General features: G+C 29.1%; 1 protein-coding gene across 1 annotated transcript in view; it reads left to right on the top strand.

Annotated features, from left to right (window-relative positions):
- Positions 1-330: 330 nt before the first annotated feature.
- The window catches only part of LOC129983819 (uncharacterized), a 312,959-nt gene continuing 302,877 nt past the window's right edge, over positions 331-10,412 (top strand). Inside the window, exon 1 of the mRNA XM_056093465.1 lies at positions 331-392. The gene's annotated coding sequence lies outside the window, so the exon portion shown is untranslated. The remainder of the gene's footprint in view (positions 393-10,412) is intronic.

The following is a 10,412-nucleotide window of genomic DNA, read 5'->3' as shown; positions in this document are numbered from 1 at the left end:
TTAAATCATAATATTTTATGCAGATCAGTTTCTGTGATCAAATATTTCCCAAGAACCTTTTCAACTCTTTTATAACATTTTTTTGTAAAAAAAAAAATATTTCTTGGAAATAAAAAAAGAAGGGAGAAAAGAAAATATTTGATCAATTTCAAGAGTGCATGCATTGCGGCACAATTAATAACAATAAAAGAAACACGCTATTTTAGAACTAGCACGTACGCATCTCTCCATTTCCGCGCCAAGTAGCACCCCGCTGGCGACCGTTTCGCTCGCCACTCTGGCAACCCTGCCGCCATACGAACGGCTACCACCGCACAGCACTGAGTGCATCGGCCATCTTAAAGGACACGTTGCATTTGCCTCTGTGAAAGATCTCCACGCTCGCCGATCAGGTAACAAAACATATTAAACTATAGCATTTGTAGTCTTTAATAAGTGCTGCTATTATCGCATTCTTGTGTAATATTTGTAGAAATCGCGCGGTCACTGTAACCGCACAGAGCATGGTGGATTTTTAGGGTGTGCGCAACGATGTGTAAGTGCGTGAGCGAGTGAAGGTGTCGGGAGGTGAGGAGGAGGGAAGGGTTTTTCCGTGAGAGCAGCTGGTGAAAACGCAGGAAGAAAAGTTCTGTATTTGTGGTGTGTGCTTACCCTCTTCTACGCAGGCTTTTGGATACCCCCGATACTCTCCAAACTATCATAACAAGTGAAAACTATTCGCCAGTGAAAGGTTAGCATGTAGAAGTGAAGTGCTTTCGATTTAATATCCATATAATCATACTGGGGAAAATAAACAGCGAGTTGTTCTAGTAGTAAACTTTTTTTGGAGAAAGCACTTGTTATTGTTTATTTTTGGAATTAATTGTGTTTTGGTGTATTGTTAAAGTTTGTGTAAGTAATTTGCGATTCGTTTTGGACGTGAAAAAAGTTGAAACTAAGAACTTTTTGTTGATTATAATAGTTTTGAAACGGAATCAAAATTTATTATGTATGCGCTTGTTTTCTGAATTTAACTTATTTAATCCGTAAATTATTGCTCTATATTTAGTACAGTTCATTTAGATTATATTTAACTATTTTTCAGAATATTGCAGCATTTGTTAATCGGTAAAAACATTTCTTAACGTGCGCGCAAAAAACATCTCGAATGCAGTAGCTGAAATCTCAAAATTTAATATCGGCCGTTATTTGAGAAAATTTTTACTGAAAATATAGGTTTTTATTTGCTTATATGATTTTTATTATAAACTCGTGTTGCGATATCTTTTCTGGTAGTTAATAATTATTCATAAAATTTCAAAAGTGTATTTATTTGTATTGATAAATCATTCAAAAAATTATCAAAAATTTATGTGTTATATCATTTATCATTATATCATTATGTGTTATATCACATGTTATATCATCAAAAATCTGTATGATGAATTTTTGGTCTAAATGATTGAAAATTTGGAATTTATTTTTCTTATTAATGGCTTTATGATTTTTAAATGCATTTTACCCAGTAAATGTTATGAATTAAGGGCTTCTAAAATTATAAACTATGCATGTATATTCAGAATGAAATTAAATTTTACCTTTAAAAATTGTAGAAATTTGACCTTAAAATATTTTCTGAATATTCCAAACTTACATATCTTTAGTTTTATTTCGTTGGTAAATTTATCTGTACTTGAGATTTATAAATAAAGAAAAAATTTTTTTAACAAAAACGTTTGGATGCGTTTGGACAGAGGTTAATTTTTGGTAGAAAGATTATAAAATGCTATCAAGTTTTGCAGTAGAGCTTCTTTTTGCTTAATTTTCTTTTCTTGTTTACTAATTGACGCTACATTTTCGTATTTGTTTTGTTTTGATTTTACTTTAGTGCTCATTATTAAAGCTCGAAAATTTTTAACGTACGAATGAAATTGCGGGTGAAAAACTGTGAAAGAAACTTTGTTTGTTATGAAACGTATTTTTATTCTTAACTATATTACGATTAGAAAATTAAATTAACTAAAAAAATAACAATGTTCTATTTTTTCGTTTCGAAGTGTCAAAGGTCGGTAAGCTAGCTATATTTAGTTTAAAGCAAACTTCAGAATTCCATCTGCCGAAATTCTTGCGCAGCCGCAAAGCAGCAATGTGAATGATGAAATATACATTTTTGAATATTTGCTATGATTTCTTTTTATTTTTGTTGGTGTTAAAATTAATTTATTTTTCCTTCGCTTAAAGCTACTGTAATAAAATATGAGTATATTACATTTTTTTTTTTTTGAAAATTGAATTTGATTTTTTTTTAAATTTATTTTTGAACGATGAACTTATTTTTTTCTTTATTTAAAAGATTGCAGTAAAATGTACTTAACTATTTAATATCAGTGTTACAGTGATTGTAACATTAATAATAAAAATTAAATATTTAAATTAAAAAAATATCCGATTTTAAATGTACTTTCTTATAAATTATCCTTTTTTTTCTGTTCATGAATTTTTAGAGAAAGTTTGTCAAAATATTTTGAATAAGATGTTATTTTCATTTTCAAACATAATCGATGATTCATACTGGTCAACCGATTTCTTAATTGATTGTTTAATAAACTCATGTTCAAAAATATCTCCACAAAAATCATCGATCCGAAAATCGAAAGGGTCCTAAAAGCACAAGCTGTAAGGGATTTAGAGTTAAATAAGAATAGTAATATTCAAAACAGTCTACATAAAATATTGTCATTTTTTCGTGTACTTAAATTTGGTAATTTATTTATTTTATACTTTATTTTTTATTCTTAAATTTGGTATTTTATACATTATTTACTAATTTAAAAAGAACCGCCAGTTGTCGTCACCTAGTGTATGTAGGGGTAAAAGCTTAAGGCTCATCAGAAGAAATTAATTAGAAAAAAAAAGATTATCATAAAAATCTGAGAATTGATTGCTTTGTGAAAATTAGTTCAACGTATTGTTTGATGTTCAAAAAATATCTAAAAATTTATCAGTGGAATAAAACCTACCTGATATTTTATCAGTGAATAAAATATCGATACATTTCACATTTTGGTTACTATCTCTTTAGCATTTAATTTTTTTGTGATAATTTGTAGTATGTGCTTTTTATCATTAACGCAATGATAAAGTTCTTTATTAAAAGTTTAAAGATCAAGGGATAATGACCTAATGTTTTGCATGTAAGCAGATTCATTAAAATTGTAAAATTTTCTTAATATTTGACTGAGGTTTTAAGTTTTCTCTATTTCATAAACGTTCTAAGTTAAGTTTTACAAGGGTCAGTCAAAAAGTTAATTGCACCTTTTAAGAAAATAAAATAACATCGAAATGTTGCTATAATTTTATTTATATCTAAAATTTCATGCAAAGTCTACTTTTCAACGTAATTACTTCCATTATTGTCATATAAATATCTTATTCATCTGTTAAGTCCGGAGGTTAAGAACTTAGTGTTCATGCACTCCATGGCCTGTCCCTCAAATCGACAAAAATCACAGTTGATTATCTTCCCTCGTTCTCAGCATCATCAATATCTGTACGTCCATTGTACGTATATAAAAAATCGAATTCATAGACGTACAGATATGTACAGGCGACGTATCTGTACATATAATGGATATATGTCCATTCTCAAAAATGTTGCACCACTTCAAAATATTACAAATGAATTCTCAAATATTCTGCACCACTTCATGGTGTCTTGATGTGGCACAACATTATCTCCATACACTGTATGTAACTTTCTGTGTAGTTGCTTGATAACGAATCACTTCACACATTTCCAGTTTGGATACCACTTTCAGCTGCCGAGACATGTTTACAACTGATTAGAAACTAAACAGAGACTGAGCATGAGAGCAGCTGCATTACACGATACTGATAAGTATTACCACAAAATTTCATCAAAGTTGCCTTTCACAGAAGATTTTTACGAAGGAATGCAAGTGACTTTTTGACTGGCTTACTGATAATTCAGTTGTTTGAGGTATATGAGGTTGTTGAGGTTGAGGCTTTAAAAGTTGAAAAAAACACAATCTAATAATTAATAAGCTGGAAAAAATTGTTTGTATAAAAATATCTGGATTTTCTGTATAATATTTTGTTTTAATGTCCAAATTCTAATTAAAATGACTTGGAACCCTAATTGGCCGAGACAATCCCAATTTTCGATTTTTTACTCTAGATTATCTTTATTTCAGGGCTAGTTAGAATTTGAATTGTACGCCGTCTAATGCATTAAACAATTTATTTTTTATATAAGAAAGTATTAGCGTTTCTAAAAATTTATCTCAATCCTTACTATTTATTTGAGTAATAAAAAAAAAATCATAAACGTTTTGAAATTTATTTTAAATATTCAAACTTATATCTAGAAGAAAAAAAAGAAAAAAATTCTTATTTAGAGCAGAAGTTGATTCAATCGCTCTTTTTAAAAACACGGAATTCAACGACAGGCAATATTTAAAGCCATTGCGCCTTCGCCAAAATCAGTTGCCCTCAATTAAATTGGGGGGAGGGGCATCTCAGCGCGAGTGGTCACCGCAAAACTTTCTCGCATATTCTTTAATAAATTTTTCGTGCCAGCAAACATCTTGCAGCGTACTGCCGCATAATAATTACGAAATATTAACCTTTGGCCTGAATCTTGCATTTTTAATGAATCTATTGTGTCATCGTTGGCGAAACATTTGGCGATTAATTCCTGGCATGCGTTAATAGTATCCAAAAATCGAACTTGTGTTTTAGACACGTTTTTCTCCTTTGATTGAAATTAAAATTTGATACAAAACTCCACTTGTAGTTACAAAATTCCCTACCAAATTCGATATATTTTTGTCATTGCGTTTTTGAATAATCGCGTTTACATGTTTCTGAAAGTACAAACCGACAGACAGTCAACCTGTAGTTGGGTGTGGCTCAAAATTTGACAGGTGTCTACACTATAGATGTTAAATCTTTTTACCAAATTTTATCTATCTAGTTCTCTCCGTCTTGTAATTATCGTGTTAACTTATATTCGAACAGACTGACTTCCTCGAAATTTGATAGAAATATGATGATTTGTTGTAAAGACCGTATACCGAATTTCATCCGTCTTGCTCAAATCGTTTTTGAGTTATTTTTGTCACAGACGGAAGGACATTTTCCAAAAAATGTATTTTTTCGAAGTTAGGAAGGTCTGTCAAGTAATAAGTTTTGTCAAGTTCTCAAGTTCATATTTTTTAGACGATTACTATACTTTCTCTGAGAAAGTAAAAAGGAAAAGAGGGGGGGGGGGAATTGGAATTTAAAATGTTTTGTTTTGTTGTCTTAATTTTCCTTTTTAGCGATCTAAAAATACATAGATGATAAAATTTAAAATTTCAAAATTCTGTCTTGTAAAGGATTGAATTCTCTTTCATTTAATGTACAATATTTCAACCATTTTTATATCTGCAGACATTCTAAAATTTAAAAAAGATTGGAAAAACACTCGAATTTATTACTTTATCTTTTATACTTTGTTCATTCTGAATGACATGAAAGAATGAGTTAGAAGGAAATATAATGATAAAAATGATACCAAAATATTTATACTGCAGTTCTCTTTCTGCTACACTGCATTTCTTCTTATTGTCGTTTGTGTATGAATAATATATTTTAATAATTAACAGTCTCTAATTAAATGAAATAATTACCAATATTTAATTTTTAATGGTTATATTGTTTCTAATTTCTTATAACTTTATATTTAACCCTTTCTAGGGCCGTGGGAAGTATGCTTCCCACCAAATTTATCAATCTTTGTATGAAATTATGTAGGTTGGTATAAGTTATGACAAATTTTTTTTTTAGTAAGTCAGAAACTTAGATGCTTCAGCTCTTTATCTCAGACAAAATGATGTGTCTTGATTTGTTACTTAATTATTAATTAACCAAATTAATTAATGAATCAAATTAATTAATGAATCAAATTAAATTTTTCTAATAAGTTAAATGAATTCCTTTTCTTATTCTAATTTCAAGCCTAAAAATATTTTAACATAATATGACTAGAAAAAAATGGCCCTTTAAAGGGTTAACTAGCTGTTCTTGAAAACCAATTGGTTCACCAAGAATATTGATATTGTTTGCTTTCAATTAAATATCATATGCATGATTCCCTCAAAAAATGATAATAAACATCATATTCCGACAGATATTAAATCCGTGTTATTTTAATAGCCTTACACCTATTCTGTTCATTTATATATGCACCATCCTAATTGTAAATTTTCATGGAATCATGGTGCTACTAATGATAAAACTACCTTGATAATCTGTCTTCTAACTTGCCGGTACTTCATTTCACTTCCACTCTTGTTAATAAATATAAACATTAAACAGAATTCTTCTTTTTTAACTTTTAACTATGGAAGAAAAGCACGCGATTAAATATTTGACGGAACAATAAAAACGGTTTGAATTTTAATACAGCATTGAAATTTTTGATAAAAATTACGCAAAAAATATTTTTAAGAAATTTCTGAAATTCTGGAAAAATTTGCTCAACGATTAAATTGTTATCTCTAAATAGTCATTTTTTAATAGCATATCAGTTATATGCAGTAAAATTTTTGGGTTTTATTGAGGGAGAATGTCAACATTTCACTTAATTTTTAATTCTTTAAAACTTTATGTAAAATTTCGAAAAAGATCACTCTGAGGTGCATATTTTCATTTTCCATACTATATTTGTACCAAATTTGGTACTTGTAAATCTAACTGTCTATGCTATTGAGCATCCACATACTATAGACATCTAATCATTCATCTTTAATACTTATAGAGCTTACATTTTTGTCCCTCATCTTCCGTTTTCCCCATCCAGCTTACAACATAGATTAAATCCGCTATTTTTAATTGAAGATTTTGTCATTCAAATAAATTGCAAGACTAAAACTCCGAATCTATCGATATTACATTAACTTAGATAAGTAATTGTAAAATGGTATCTAAAAATCATTTAAAGTTGAGCTCATTTCCCCTGATCACCCATTAATTTGAATCTTTTGTTAACTAACTACCTTAAACTGGAGTTCTGCTTTATTATTTTTCACTTCATGTCTTTCAAAAATCGATACCGAATTACAAATGAGAATTTTCAAAATGCATTACTCATGAATTTTATTTAAAAAAATCTCACGAATTTGTTTTTAGATGCAATTTCGAATTAAAAGGCGAAATTTCTGACTAAGCTACTTTCTTGCTCTAAGTTTGGCTTAATAGTGAAATAATGATCTGTCTTTAAAAATTAAAAATGATATTTCCTTGCTTTAAATCGGGGATCCTTAATATCCCCCCTTCTCCATTTCATTTTGTTCCGAATCATATTCCTATATTCCATCTATGCACAAGTTTAGAATATTTGAGAATGGCAACCATATACTTACAGCCGATATATGATTGATACTAGCTTGAAATGCTTACAAACTTTCGATGACGTCACCAGCCTTTGGATGCTAGTTGTTTCCAGCGAATTGGAAGTCGTGAAGTACTCGAGACAGTACCATTCTTGTTGATGGTTTGGATGAAGCGGTCTATGGCTTTGAAAGCCTATTAAACAGTTTAGCAAACAGTTGCTTGAAGAAGTCTCATTTTCTTTGGAATGAAATTATAATCACAGCGGCTTAAAACCGTATACTACAATTCTCATCCTTAGTGAAAAAAAAAAAAAAAATCATTTACTATTATCCGCCCCAATGATTCTTAAAGCGATAGACCGCTCCATCAGAATTGTCAACAGAATTGGTATTACTATTACTCTACGACTTCCACTTCATCGTCAAACAATTTGTAGCAGCGGGGGGGGGGAGGGAATCACCCAGCTTTATTCTGGCATCTTTCATCATACAATATTTTTTTTAAAGATATTATTCGAAAAGAATTGATGTATTGCTAAAGTTTTTTTGAATTGAGCATTTCACAAGTGGTCATATATATATTTAAATAAGAACAAACTTCAAAATTTCCAATGACAACACCCATTTTTCTTATTTAAAAAATAGTTCAAAACTGCATCAAAAGTTATATCCGGAAAAAAAAAATTATTACTTCAGATATTCTTTTCGAAATTATGATGAATTAAAAAGTATTATTCGATTGGAATTGACGTATTGTTAAAAATTTTTAATTAAGCATTTTACAAGGGCTCATTTATATATTTAAATAAAAACAAACTTCAACATTTTAGATGACATTATAAATAGTTCAAAACTACATCAAAAATTATAACCTGAAAATAAATTTCATTACATCAGATCTATTCGTTTAGAAATTAAGAGCTTGAAAATTTGAAACCTTTATTGTTAAAATTAAATTTTATAATTTTTAATCACATCTTAAAAAAAATATGTAGAGTGACCTAAACTTTTTGAGGGTATGGAAGTATAAGGCATTCTTCACATTTTGCATGCATATTTATCATTAAAAAGTAATTTTTAATATGCGAAAAAGAATTCCAAAATTAGAATTTAACCATTTTTAAATGGTAATTCATTAAAATATTTAGTAGTTTTTTCCCCCCTCCGTTGCATGATTTTATGTGTGTGTGTGTGTGTTGCCTCTGAAACGATGTATTTAAAGGAACATTTATAAGTTCAAAATGATATTTTTTTATTTAATTAATATATTTTATTTTATTTTTTTGTTTTTTGGCATTCATATGCTACTGATCATGTTTTTCTTGTATATGATATTATTTCCCCCGTTTTTGTTATGCAAGAATATTTTCGTCGTCGGCAAAAAATATCAAATCAAACGGGGAAAAAAAACAACTTTCTAGTGCTGTAATATTTTATTAATAGATTGCTTGTAAAGGACTTGACTCTGTCCTTATGGCAACTCAGAATTTTTGCTCATCGGCTCTTAGAATGATACAGAATATAAGAAGTTAATGAAAAATGGGAATTTTATTTTTTAATAAATGCTTTATGGGATTGAAACTGTTTAATTTTGTTAATTAACTGATTAATGAACATATCGGCCAAATTATTTCTGTTTGTAATAAATGGATAACAGACTCCATATTTTGAAATAAGAAATAAGTCATTTCTATTGATTTAATATTTATTTTATGCGCTCATTATTTCTTACTAGCCGCCTTTGGTGACCAGCCGGTTCGCCAATCTTAATGTTCATTAAAATTTTAATAATTAAATATTTTATGCAATTCCTACTTTAATAGCTCCTTCATCAAAATAATTTAAAACTTCAAATTTTGATTGTCATATAATTCATTCAGAATATTATAAAGGCCTTCAGTCATAACGTAATATGTATCTCTCTCATTTTCTGTTAGCACCCGTAGAATTTATGCTTTAAATTAAAGTGGAAAGAATTAATCTTCAATTAATATAATAATATTTTTACTGAAACAAAGCATTTTTTTTATAAACTGATTACTGAAAATAGTCACTCAGCGTTTAAACTTTATGGGCACTAAAGAATATCTTTTTTAATCTCAAGAATTTGTCAACAAAATTTTCTTAGATTCATTATGAGCAGATCGATTAATTAACAATGTTTCATTTTAAATGCATCAAACACTAAGAAAATAAAACGAATCGTTTAAAATAAACGGTTGAAAACAGGTTTTAAAAAAACTACTTAAAAAACGATGTACTTAAAACTATAAGCATATATAAAAAATATATAACTAACATAAATACATTTTAATTACAAAAGCATACAACGAACCTAAAAATAATTTAAATCCAGACCGCATCCGTTGATAATAATTGTCAACACAATGCGGAATTCAGAACACAATGCGCATGCGTGAATTTTCAACGCCAGTTACATAACGCAAATACTTGATTTTTTCTACGCCAGTTGGGGTAATGCTATGCAGATTAGAAATTTTTAATTTCCTTTATTCTGTTTTATTTTAATTCAAAAGTACTTCAGAATGAATCTGAAAGATCGATTAATTAACAATGTTTAATTTTAAATGCATCAAACATTAAGAAAATAAACAAAATCGTTTGAAATAATCCGCCGAAGAATGTTAACCCTAGCCTCATTACTGTTGGGAGAAAAAAAAATTGAAGCCTTACTCATTTGGCGGTGGGGAAAATGGAAGAATTTTTTGGCGGAAAAGTTGGCGGTGGGGAAAATGGAAGATTTTTTTGGCGGAAAAGTTAGTTTTTAATTAATAATTAAAATTCTAATTAACAATTCGAAAAAAGAAACCCCAGGTGCACATTCCCAACCTTCAAGGTATATATGTGCCAAATTTGGTAGCTGTAGGTCAAACGGTCTGGCCTGTAGAGCGCCAACACACACACACCCACATTGAGCTTTATTATAAGTATGGACAAAAGTCTCAAATTTCACGAAATTAATTTACTGTTATTGTAGCTCGTATAACAGTGTATATAATCATAAACGGAATCAAC

This window comes from Argiope bruennichi, chromosome 9 (assembly GCF_947563725.1).
Source record: "Argiope bruennichi chromosome 9, qqArgBrue1.1, whole genome shotgun sequence".
Lineage (NCBI taxonomy): Eukaryota > Metazoa > Arthropoda > Arachnida > Araneae > Araneidae > Argiope > Argiope bruennichi.
Note: the sequence above shows the minus strand (reverse complement) of the source record. Positions and strands in the feature narration are given on the sequence as shown.